The following is a 13,576-nucleotide window of genomic DNA, read 5'->3' on the forward strand; positions in this document are numbered from 1 at the left end:
ACAAGGAAAGGACTCTGCTCGTGACTCTGGAAATAGGGATTTTGCACACTGGGCTCCTAGACATAGTAGCTCTGACTATTTATGCTATTAACAAAGCAGAGATACTTTTTAATTTTAAAGAATCTTATATGTGAGTGTAAATTGTTGATTTCTTATAGTTTTGCTGTTTACATATTGCAGTTACTTAAGAAAATGGGGCCAATTCTAAGTATTTGCCAGTCTCAATTCATAAGTTTCCTTGCTTCTCTATTTTTTCTATACTAATTTTATTTAATTATAAGATTTTAAAAATTTGGTCTGTAATTACCTAGTCCTGTGCATTATGTAGAAGGATGTTGAGAGACATGTGATTATAAAATCCAGACTGCTGTGTGCTGACATTTATGGCTTTCTCTCTCAGCACTAACATGAATAGATGCTAAATTTTCTCAAGCTAAAATGTAGTTGGAAGGTTTCTGGTAAAAAGCAATTTGCATTTTTGGATAACAAACAGAAAAAAGGGCAGATACAATTTTCCAACACCTGCTCCGGTTTTTAACTTCTTCCATTGAGACTCTGTATGGTTCAGAATTGGTTTTTTGCCTTTCATTGGAATGCCTAAAATTGGCTTCTGACAGAAATAAAATATTAGAATAATTGGATTCTGTCCTTTCTCATTATATCATTTTCTGTTTCCTTCAACATACAATCCATAGAAAAGATGTTTCTAACATTTCCTGAAACATGTCTTTCAACATAAGCTTTTTCCATCTGCTTTTGGAAAATCAGAATATTTTGTAATTATATAATCATCTTTCTCAAGTTACTTGTTTTCTATTAGGACATTTTGTACTGTTAGAGGTGTCATCTAAGAAAGATTTAGGAAAAGTTAGAATTAAAGGTCACCTTTCTGTCTAAAAGTTGCTCATAGAAAAAGATAACTAAACAGACTGCTCTTTTGAGAATTATGTCAGAATTTCCCTCTAGATACCCATTTTTTATTAACTTATGATGGAATTACATCATTCATCTTAAATATTGAGTAATAGAAGCCCTTGCTAACTGTTCCGTAACTCTGGTTAAATGGATGAACTCTCCACTGGTTTCTCAAAACTACTATTCCAGCTAGGAGCTGATCGATTTAAAATAAATTTGGAGCATTATGTGAGAGGTTGGTTGCCATGGTTAACATAAAACTAATAACTAATATTGTAATTGCTATCTGTTAAGATATTTGAGGCTGAGATAAATTTTAGGGGGATTAGCTCAATCTAAGATACTTTTTCAATTTTTAACTTCTATGATAGTTTGAAATTAGGAAGGAATGAATAAACCCATAGCAAAAAAAAAATTTTTAAAATAATCTGAACTGAGAAAAAAGAAAAATAAAGTAGCTCATTTGAGACTTGTCAGAAATAATCCTAGCACTGCTGTGCTCTGCTTGCTATTTATGTTCTTGCATGTTTCTGCTTAGCTTCATTATAAACACATTAAAATTGGGAGCACAGTAGAATAGCAAAAGGGCAGGCTCTGCTCTCATCTGGGTACATTTTTGGATACATTTTTGGGCCAGGGACTGCATCCCCCAGGCTGCTCTCGGTGCAGCCCAGCAGGGCGCACTGCACCGACATTTCTAAAACCCCACTAGTGAAACTCTTCAGTAATTTCGGTTCCTTCCCAAGGGGCTTTGACTAAGAGCGCAGCTGCATGATGAACGTGCTTACAGTAGGGCACTGGCAGGTTAAGAAAACAGTGACTTATGTCTGAAAATGGTTCTAGGGTCAACTGCTACCAAGACGTGAAAAACTAGCTCTGGAGAAGTGGCTGTGTCTGAAGGAAAATCCTGCAGTTCGATGCCAGGGTTTCTGTGAATTATTAGGTTTGCAGTATGTAAACAATATATTTTAACTTAGTTCGTAAGTGCTGTGTTCAAAGAATATTGAAGCTCTGGATTAACCCTTCCAAAACCAGAATTCCTGCAAAAGCACTCTTACTTTATCGTCTCGGGTTTGTACACACAGGCATTTACTCAGGTGTAATTATTCTCTGCGTCACTCCAGAACAGTTTTCATGTGCAGAGAAGCCCTTACTCATGTGCGATACATGCTTATGCAGGGTTCAGTCCTGTGTGCATTTGATTGTGTGTACATATGCAAATTCTGTGCTTGTCCAAGAGCTGTATCAACAGAAAACAAATTCTTATATTACACACAGAAAAGTTCTGTAATGGAAACAAAAACCTGCACATTTGATAATTAGATTGGATTAGATCCCTGTGCTCTAATGTTGGCAACATATATTAAAAAAAATGACTGGGTTTTGATTTTAAGAAAAGACAAGTGACCTTTTCAGGGAGCTTATGAAATCAGCTGGTACTGACTGATGATTCTCTTGGCATGAAGGATGTGTTCAAGGGAAATGGGCGTGCCCATCCTTTCACATTCTAGCCTGGAAAGAGATGAGTAGTAGTCTGGTCCATGTGGTGACATCTCACATGTGTGGCAACTTTAGATTTTAGCAAATACATTTTGTTTTCATATACCTTCTTTTACTGTAGAACATTTTGAGGAACCGTGTTGTTGCTTTATTATAAAGAAGAACAGTATAGTTAACAAAGAGTATAATATATGAGGGGCAAAAATGGGGGGGAGGGGAATAGAGGTTCATGCAAGACTGCTTTGCAATACTCTCTTCTTACACATTTTGCTCCCTAAAATGTCGCTGTAATACTGGAGTCACAAAGTGGGCTTTTTTGCTTCAGTATGCAAGCCGTATCGACACGGTCTAGGGAATGAAGCCACTAAATCAGGTGCATAAACACTCTTGCTTGTCTTTAGGCAGAGTCAGAGACAAAACTGCACAAATAAAGCATTCATGGACTTCTAAGGAAGAAGTTTCCTTCTATTCTGTAATGTTCATTGAGCAGTTGAGCTGCTTCTCTCTCATTTGGCCATTGGATCAACTTCCAAAGCCCCTTCCTTTCTTAGGAAGCTTGAAGCTATTTTAGGCACATTCTTTGCATTCTGGGCCAAAGCAGAATCTTTCTAGAAATGATTCATTCTTGCATGAGGATCAGTGCTGCTGTTTTTCTTCGAATTTTTTTGCTTAAATGTCAATTAATCAAGAACCCTGATATTATCTTTCTATACTTACCTGTACTATTGCAAATTACTGATTTACCTGTGTTATGCACAAGCTATAAAAAGGCTCTTTGTAATAAGGTCTGCTCAGGACCAGCATAGTTATTTGTGTAGTTTATTTTTTTCTCAAGTGTCCACGGTTCCAATCAATAAAATAGACACAAGAATGTAAGTGAAGATGGAGAAGGGCAATTCTGTTGGTATAACTCAAAGTAGATGTTATTTTTAATATTTGATGTCCAGACCTGAGCACTACTACTAGATATCTTTCTTCCTCAGCTGCATTTGTACAGGCAGCAGAGGAATTGATGATTCTGAGGGCACACTGTGTCTAAAATTTGCTGATTGCATGGAAATACTTCATTGCTTGGCTAGTGCTGGTGGATGATCCACATGCCTGAAACAAAGGGAGAGTAAAAGGAAAGAGAAACATTTTAAAGTTTTGCTAGACTGTAGACTTGGTATTCTTAGAATAAGTTGGATAGAAATGGATGTATACATTTTGTTCAGATGATGAGTGAGATTTGAAGCTCCTACTCAGTTTTGGTATGTGTCCAGATTTCAAGACATTAGATTCTGCTTGGTCTGCTGTATCATATAATGGGCAGGGGAGCATAGAGAAAGAAGCTGCAGCTCAGTCCACGGAGCTGAAACAGGTAGCTCCTAACCAGGCTGGGTCCAGCCACTGCTTGCATATGTGGAGAAGGCTGTGCACCATATAGCTGCTCCCCTCCACACGATCAGGTGTGCTGCTCCTGGCACAATCGTAAAGGTTAATTTGTTCTGGTTTCCTGAGTGAGACTCGAAGGTGTAGGAAGCCAAATAACAATGATAGGATGTAATAGTCCTAGCTGTTCAGAGAGGAATGACCATGAGGAAGAGTAGAAAACATGCATCTAAAAGGTCCAGTGTGAATTCAGACACATGTACTGAAGAATTTCTCTTGTGGAAAAAAAAGAAAGGCAGTGCTGGTTTATATCTGAAAGGTGATTATGAAACCAGAGATGCTGATGGGATGTTTATTGTATGTGTACTGTGGCCATATTTCCTGGAACATGGAGGAACATGAATATTTAGGTTTAATATTCTGGATTATCTGAATATTTTTAGAACTGGAATTGGAGGAAAGATAATAAGGAGATTCCTTTGTAGAAGTGTTTATACAGATTGTGTTTATAGGGGTGAATAAAATTTCCTAATGCTCTTTCACCTCAACTGAATCCATACTTGTCAGGGAAGGTAAGGCTTAAAAAGGAAACCCTCTGGAAAAGTTTGAGAGCTGCTACTTTAATCTTCACCTTCTGAGAAGTTTCAAATATCAAGAGCAGAAAGAGAGAGACTGAGTCTCTAATTAGTGAAGGAGGTAGGTAGGACATTAATTGATTTGTTATGCTACTTCTTTGACCTGTGCTGTGTTTGAGAACAATAGAAGAGCTCTAATGTTCTTCAGCAACAGAGTAGAGCTTTTATGCAACAGCAACTTAGATCACAAACTGTTGCTGTAAATCTGTAATTTTTATAATAGTACTTTTTGCTACATGTATTTTAATTTTATTCATTTATTCTTTGTTTAGGAATTAGTTTCACAGAGTTTGAGCTACTTTCTCATTTTACACAGTGTTTGGAGAATCCTGAAATCAATGTCTCTCTTCCAATAGTGGTATAGACAAATCCAGTAACATTTGTGAGAAACTGGAATAGTCTGATTTTATGTATGATGCAAGTCATTATAAACCTGAAAAATAAGAAAAGGGGGGAAGGAAGGTGAAGAAAGATAGAGGAAGGATTTATTTTTATCTATCCTGGATTGCCATTTAGGGTCACACTTACTATGTAACAGTGTCTGTCATGGCTCCACAGTCCCAAATTTCACAGTGAAACTTTATACTGTCATTGCATAGTCCTTTGAAAGTTGCCTTCAGTAAAGGTGTTTAACAGTGCTAAGACTTTAGTTAATGATTTAGAACCAAAGAGACATTTAATTTCAAGAGAGTACATAAAAATAATGCTATAAAAGCAGTGTATGTACTGTGACCGTTTGATATCAAAAACTATTGGCTTATAAAAATGTGTGGGCTTGGGCATAATTTAATCAGTTGATTGTTTGTTGTGAAGGAGAACAAAAGAACAAAAAGGGTGTCTCAACTTCTGTATAGCCCTAGAAGCAGAAGCATTGACTGAGAATTTAATGAAAATGTGCAGCACAAACATACAAATGTACTGGAGGTCTCAAAAGAGAAAGGGCCAAGAACTTTTGTTTGCAAACAAAAGGTCCCTGGCACTTTGAATGTAATTCCTGGTGATCCTTTTTAACCTTTTTTCAGAGAAGGGCTGTTTTTCGTAGTCCCAGAAGCCAGCTTAAAAGGGATCAGACACTTAGCCCAAGTTTCAGACAAAAATTAGATTTCTGTTTGTCTAGCTTCCTTGCATAGCCAAAAAGGAAAGACCAAGATGATCCATCACACGTGAGAGACATGACTGAGGTAATCAAGTTATAGTGCCCTGGTTAGATGAAGTGTCCTTTGCAAGTGCCTGTCCAATATCATAGTCCAATGGCAACAGAATGACCTTGGATCTCACTTTGTCTTAGCTAAGCTGTCAATGTAAACCAGCATAACTGTATGGTAAAATTATTCAAGTAAACACTGTTATCTGGGCATGTCACTTTGCAGGGAATTTCACCTAAGAAAAAGAAAACAATTTTTTATTTGGTAGAAGAATGCCCAGATAGGGAAACGGGCTTTTTTATTTGTAATAATTTAACTCAACATCTGTGTAATGAGTAAAATTTTAACTGTGAGACAAGTCCATATATCAAAGCAAAGTATTGCTTTTCCTGAAAGGCAGCACTTCTCATCTTTGGCCAGATGGCTTAGTGTGCTTTAGAGCTTCATGTCAGTCTTTTTTGTAAGGGCTGCGGTTTTTTTGACGTAATATTACCCATTTATTCCTCCCTACTTTGAACCGTGCTTGAACCTGTCATTATGCAAAATATCTGATTATGTCAATGAGCAGTTTATGTAGATTGAGGACTATGTATATTATGTACAGAATTAGGGAATTCCTTACGTGGTTTTGATACATGAAGGTACAAGTGAAAGACTAACATTTACATTTTCTGGAGAACATATTTGTCTATTTGTTTACTAATCATCATTCTCTTTCATTTCATGGCTCTCTGTGAAGTAGAATAGAAAATAATACACGTGTGTGTGTGTGTGTAAGAATATCCAGTCCTACTCTGGAAAAAAAACTCTTCAGCCAAAATAAGTATTTGACTGTTTTGCAAGATAATGTCTAGCATGATGTAATATCAGGCACCTGGTACAGTCACATCATCATTGGTTTCAGCTTTTCTTCATGACTAACAAAAATTAGGCAAGATATACCAAAAAAAAAAAAAAAAAAGAACAAAAAAGAACTGTAGGCCAGATGGTTTTTGAGAACTGAATAAAGTGAGAGGTGAAGTAAGCATTTGACAAGAATGCACGGGGAAAAGATTAATCATCACTTCAAGTTCTATGTTCAAAACAATTGTTCTATGTTCAAAACTTTGCATGTCTGTGATGTCTGATTTTGAATAAGACAACAGGCATTCCTTTTAAGAGACACGCAGACTGTCCCTCTGAAGGAAAGCTAGTATTATGCAGATGTAAACAGTCCGCATAATTCAGAAATCCACAACAGAAAAATTATTTAAAGTGTGTACGCAATTTGATCACAAACTACCATGATAGTATGCAAAAGTTAACTGATGAAGTCTGAAGTGCAGAATAGTGCATGTTTAAATAGTTAAAAATATTGGTCATCTCATTTTAAAGGTCATGTTGACTATTTGTGTTTATTTTCAATAGGATTAATAGGAACATCCTGGAAACACACAGGAAATTTGTAAAATGTATCCAAGCTGGGCCATACGGGTAGCAGGCAGCACCTTGTTACTGCAGCTGTTTGTTCTGAATTTTTTAGCTGTATGCATGAAATGACTTAAGAGGGATGTGTATGTCTGAAACCATCACTGTATATGTTTTCACATATGTATATACTAAATACATGAGGAAGATTGTATGCATGTGATATACAAAGCACTGTATTTCTAAGTGTACTCATGTACTTTGAAAGTGACTTAAACATTTGTTTTGTTGATCAAATAGCAAACACTGGAACAGAAGAATATACAAGGGGATACAGGCATAGAAAATTATAAATATACACGCTGTTAGCCTTTTCATTCATATAAACATAAAGTATGTATAACATGTTGATTTTTTTTGCATTTTAATGACAATCTTAAGTATGGTATACCAAACTGTTTCAGCATAAATTAACATTACAATCAAATTGTAAAAGCAATGATCAAAGGTCTGCTACATATCTAATAACTATTTGCAGAGTTGAACCGTGTTATATGTTGGTGCCTCTATGATAAGAATATTTTTGTTAAAGACTATCCTTTTGTGGCAGTTTCTTCTAAGGAGAAGCTGACAGCTGGTTATTTTTGTGCACTAACAGTATTAGGCAAAGAAAACAGCTCACGTATGCAGGTGGATATAACTAGTTCCTGACTCACACACAAACACACTATATTTGTATATGTATTTGCATAAGTTGTATGTAAGTACAACATTTGACACAAATATAAATTTCTGAATTTTCATGTCCCTGATTTATCTTGTAATATTCCATGACTATTTGATATACTACAAATCTGTCATGATATTTAGGCTGTTAACATCATTACAAAAGCAAACTTTTTTGAGTTTTCTCATTACTTTTAGGGATATCAGTCCTCATTTCACATCCTGCTTTGTGGAAAGAGAGGCCAGTTTCAACAGGTTTGGATTTCACATTTGGTAGAGAACAGAATTAGTTCAGGGACTGTTCAGATAAGCCTGACCTTAATCGACACAGTGGTATGTTCCTGCTCAGTGAATGAGAAAAAGAGGGAAGCAATATTGCCAAGTACTTAAAAATCATGAAGATTTCAGTTTAGATTTTCTACAGATAACTTAAAACCTAAGAAATACAAATTTCTACAGTAATGTATATTTTGTATCAGTGACCTCACATCAGATGTGAAAAGCAAGACAATTCTTTTTTAGCTACCAGGACAGTTTTTTCCCTAGGGCCTGAGGGCTGTGCAGTTCATTCCTCATGCACCGTTGCTGCTAATAAAGCAGTGATCTCCAAGTAGCGTCCTGACAGCTACCTGTGCAATCCTGTTATGCCATAAGCATAGTCACTGTTGAGAGGGGAGACTCCCCTATATGGGTTGTGCTTCTGACTCCTCCAGCTCCTGTCACTTTCATGGCACTCAGATGGTCACACTGGATGGCTCAGCCTTTGATTAGAAAGGACCTGGGTTTGCTTGTTTTGTCTTTCTGGATTAAATGGGGTTTGCAATTGCTTAGCAACTGCATTTTCTTTCTGCTGCTCAAATAACTTTGACAGAAACTTAAGAATGCTCTCTAGGTATAAGCTTCTTACAGGTGCGTGTGAGTTTTGGCAATGACATGTGAATTGCCTTTGTTATCTAGGCTCCAATACTGGGGAAAAGGGTGCAAGAAATATGACAGTTGCTAGTCTCAGAAAAACTCCCCCAAAGGAAATTTTCTTTCCTAATATCTGGTAATTAAAAATTCATGTCTGAGGGCTTACTTCCATTCTAATTCTTCTCCTGCAGTTCAAAAACGTTTTTTTTTCTTAGTAATGTAGTTCTTGATGTCATTGTCATTGATGAAATATTTGGGGTTTTTTATATATAGTGGTACTCTTGGTCCTAATTATGTCATGGAGCATTAGGTGCTCATGGAATAAACAGATAAACATACTCTCGGTAGCAGTGGCAGCACATGCTCACCATCCTATCCAGCCAACCTTCCTCAACTCTGACCTGAGGACCACCTCTGGAGATAAGAGTCTCTTCTTATCCGTGAGTCCTCGCTTTTTCTGCCAAGACTGTTAGCAAAAAGGACATTCAGAGCCAACAGTATAGTTTTGTACAGCAGGGGCTTGTTCACCGGAAACTGTTCCATGATCACTGAAGTGATTTCATAAACATCACCAGAAAAATTATATTGTAATTTTATTGAACTCTGAAGAACTGGCAAGTTATCAGTTCTGTAACTCATTTGGCACTTATGTAACAGTTTCTACCTGAACTGACTGGAAGCGGAGGTCCCAGTTGACTGGAGGTTAGCAAATGTGATGCCTGTCTACAGGAAAGGCCGGAAGGAGGATCCAGGGAGTTTACAGGCCTGTCAGTCTGACCTGTGTGCTGGGGAAGGTTATGGAGCAGATCATCTTGAGTGTCATCACGTGGCACATACAGGACAACCAGGGAATAAGGCCTAGTCAGCACAGGTTGATGAAAGGCAGGTCCTGCTTGACTAACCTGATCTCCTTCTATGACAAGGTGACCCACTTAGTGGGTGAGGGAAAGGCTGTGGATGTTGTCTACCTAGACTTTAGTAAAGCCTTTGACACCATTTCCCACAGCATTCTCCTGGAGAAACTGGCTGCTCATGGCTTGGATGGGCATACTCTTTGCTGGCTAAAAAACTGTTGAATATTTTCTAGAAATCAAACAACATTTGAATTACTGTCTCTACTCTTACCTACTCTTGATGTAGGTAGTCAAGTTATAAAATGAAAAATATTCTAAATATTCATATAAAATGTTATAAATCTGTGACTAAATATTTGCCCAAATCACAAATATTTTTTTTCCTTCAAAGATAGCTGGCATGCTAATTGCTGGGTTTCAGTTGTCAAAAATCACTGCCATGTAATCAGAGAGGTGGCTGAGAGACCGGTTGTCTTAAAAGTTTTGGTCCTGTGGACTTGCTCATCTGCTGTTCAGTAGCAACATAAAATAGCAACACAGGTTCTTATAGTGACAAATCATCCCGACTAACTCTGCAGACAGCTCATGAGCATTCCATAATGGTCATGAAAAGATTAAAAATTAGTTGATAATTTCTCAATGAGTCAGTTTGAACTTTCCAGTCATGTTTGCTATAATTTTCCTCGGGTGGCCTTAAAATATTTTGTAATTTTATTTCATGTATCTGTCTGAGTATAAAACTATGCTCATGCATCATTTAACACTCCTTGACTGAGAAGGTCGATGTTTTGGCAGAGCTGGGTGTTGATGTCTTTATGGATGGAAAATTTTGGTTCTATATTATATCAGTAACTGTACAAGATGTGATACTGAGATTTAGGGATCTAATCTCTTGGAAAACGATGGATGAGATCCAACTCTGTTCTTGTTAATCTTTGAAAGAAAGGCTGACATTTGTGGCATATGCAAGTGCTGTTTAGTTGTTCGCTTGAAACTGAAAGTCTAAAGAACAAGAAAATCGTCATTTTTAGCCTGGCTCCAACATATGTATTTATAAAATATCCAGATTCTCTTCATATTTTATTTCTAAAGTAAGACTGAAATAAGCCTGAATTTTGAAATAGCTTTCTCTTGGAATAGGATGTTACGGAATATTTATTTTTCCTGTTGTGGAATATTTATTGTCTTACAGCCTGCATCTACAGTCTCGTAACACAGAGAGAATAAATCCTGCTGATGTTAAACCGACAATTTCACTTTTGAACATGATGGGCTATTTTCTGTTTTCCCTGGAAGCTTGCTGGAATTTACCTTGGAAGTTTTCAGGTTTGTACTTCTCTATATGCGATCTGTCTGTGTATTTTACGGAAAATGTTCATCCTGATTTGCTTTGGCAATTATATTTGCCTTTCTCCTCTTCTGCATGAATTAACGTTTCACTATACAATAGCTAGAGATTAGCTGATCAAAACAGCAGCCACCTTTCCACCCTCTTTGGGCCAAAATCCTGTGAGATCTGTGCTCGAGGTACTACTACAAGACAGAAGTGAGGCTGTAGCCTTGTTGCACTGTGGGACAGGGAATTCCATAAAGCCTGAGGTCAGGCAGCTTTACAGGATTCTTCTTAATGCTCCATGACACTTTTTCCAAAAGCAGTAAATCCCAAGTTTCCCCCTCGTGGGCATTACAAATGATGTCTTAATTTACCAGCACTGAAAAACTCTTTTTTATCTCTTTGTTTATAACAGATTTTTAAATATATATTTTATAACAGAAAAATACAAAAGTAAGTCCTACAAGTTTTCCATTTAAATTTTTAAAACAAAATGAGCTGGCCTGAGTTTTTCTACAGCAGGCACTGTCAAGACAATTCCATCTTGAATACTTTCTGTTTTAAAAATATTCTGCCCAGAATATATGTTTTTAAATTTTGATTGGTCTTTTTAAAGTGATAGGCATCTGTTGTTGAATATGTTGAGATGAACAGGGAAAGTTTTTCCTGCTAATTACAGTGTTAGCACTTATGTCACATTCAAGATTTATTCCCCTAACTTGGGAAGTAGGTAAATAGATAGATTCTCATTCTACTGTGAAGGGAAGGACAGAGATGGAATAGCAAGGTAGACCTGGGTTTTGAAGTCAGCAGTTCACAGTTTAAAGTTCTGTGCTCAGACCACTACATACCATTACATTTGCAGATACTGGTTCATTCAGCCCTCCAGAAATCTAATCATTTTAGGACTTCCAGTGTCTAAGTTCACAGTAACATTAATTACCATGCAGAAGTCTGGCTATTTCAAGACAATTAAGAGATATGAAGAGAATTGGTGGAAGTGTGAATCAGAGGTCATAGTCTAGTTGAGTATACAGCCAACCAGTGCTCAGTCTGATAAATGAAAACAAAATACAAAGCTTGAGAGGAGCCAAAAAATATCTTAATAAATAATTAGAACTTGCATGTTTCAGAGAGCCGGGTTTTCTTGGCAACACCAGGCGGTAGTCATTTCTGAACAAACAAGATTGAAATTTATGTCTCAGTGAAGCAATACTGGAAGCCTGTTTGACGTGCTGCACAAAGACCATATCCAACACTCCCCACCAGATGAATTTTCTCCATGTGCTGGAAGTGGGCAGAAATGTGGTGCATTCACAAGACGTGCCTCAGATGCAAGATGGATCTGTGCTCCAAAGGCATCATTTGTATCGATGAGTCTGTGGGACACTGCCAGGGGACATCTGTTTTTTAACTAACGAGGAGCTGGCTGTGTTTTACACACACTCCAGTGTTCTGGGACACTGAGCTCTGCACCTATTCATGTCAGTGGGATTTGTGTAGGTTCAGCAGTTGTTAAAACCAAACAAAACAACAAAAAAACCCCAGGCCTGCAGGTAATAGCTTTCTGCAGGTGTGATTTACAGGTGCCTGCAGTGTATGTACAGCAGCTTGTTCCTGTGTGATCTAGAGAATAAATGCAATTGTAGAAGAGGCTGACCTTGGGAAATGCCTCCATAATCAGAACTACCACCAGCCAGTTCACACTTACAGAAGAGCTTTGCCACAGCAAGGTATTACTAGTGGCATCTGTAAAATGGAAACCTGAGGTACAGGAAGCAGGTAGCGTTGCCTCTCAGCTCATTCATGTGCGGTGATGGGGAGCCCAGGCTCTGGGGGAATTTTCCCTTCCTGTCTCCCATAGGATGTTCCTCCCTACTGGGTGCAGCTGCATGCAGGGCTGGGGGGGAGCAGCTGGAGGGGCCCTGGAGCAAGGGGCTGGGAGGGGAGCTGTCTTCACCCTCCCCTGCACTTGCTGCCCCAGTCAGTTGCCCCTCTCATTCCCCCAGGGGCCTTCAAACGCAGGTTCCCACTCCTGCACCTCCATCCAGCTCCTCCTGTCCCTCAGCTGCCAGGGGAAGAAAACAACAGGTGTAAAATTAATGCTTTCTCCTTTTTTTTAGAGCATTGTTGCAACATCCTTTTCTCCCCTTTGGCTTCAGGGTGACTGGGCTTCTGTGCCAGAGCTGACTGCTGTCACTGCTTTACCTTTCCGGACCTTGTTCTCCGCTCCCACATTAAAGGGTTTGTTCGCTTTAAGAAAGCATGTGCCGTCATTGTGAAGGAATGTATAAAATCTGGTGTCAATAAGCTTAATTGGTGTGAAGGCCTGATTGGGTTTGGGGGGAGAGGTGTAGATATTGCCTCCTGCTGAACTCTGTAAAGAGGCCTGGCAACTTGGCTTTGCTGGAGAGAGCTGCAGAGCAGTGACCTGAGGTGTGTGAGTAAAATCCTGAGCTGAGGGCTGGAAGGAAAAGTGTAATTAGTGGTGGTCTTTTACTGCTGCTGACAGCAGTCAGCTCTGATACACTGAGTGGGGTTAACGTTGAAATGCATGGAGGTATTAGAGCAGAGCTAGGAGAGCTAGTGGGTCTGGGAGGAAAAGCTTGAATTGTGAAAGAGAGGAGGCTTTCTGGATCTGGGATAATTTGGGATTCCTAGGGAGAAGCTTGCCAGCTGAACTAGAGAGTCTTGGTTCCTGCTGGTATGGCTCAGCCTTCCTAGGAAGACACTTCAATGTGTGTTTGATTAAGAAGAAAATGGGCAAAACAAGTGGAA

Source organism: Strix aluco, chromosome 10, assembly GCF_031877795.1.
Source record: "Strix aluco isolate bStrAlu1 chromosome 10, bStrAlu1.hap1, whole genome shotgun sequence".
NCBI lineage: Eukaryota > Metazoa > Chordata > Aves > Strigiformes > Strigidae > Strix > Strix aluco.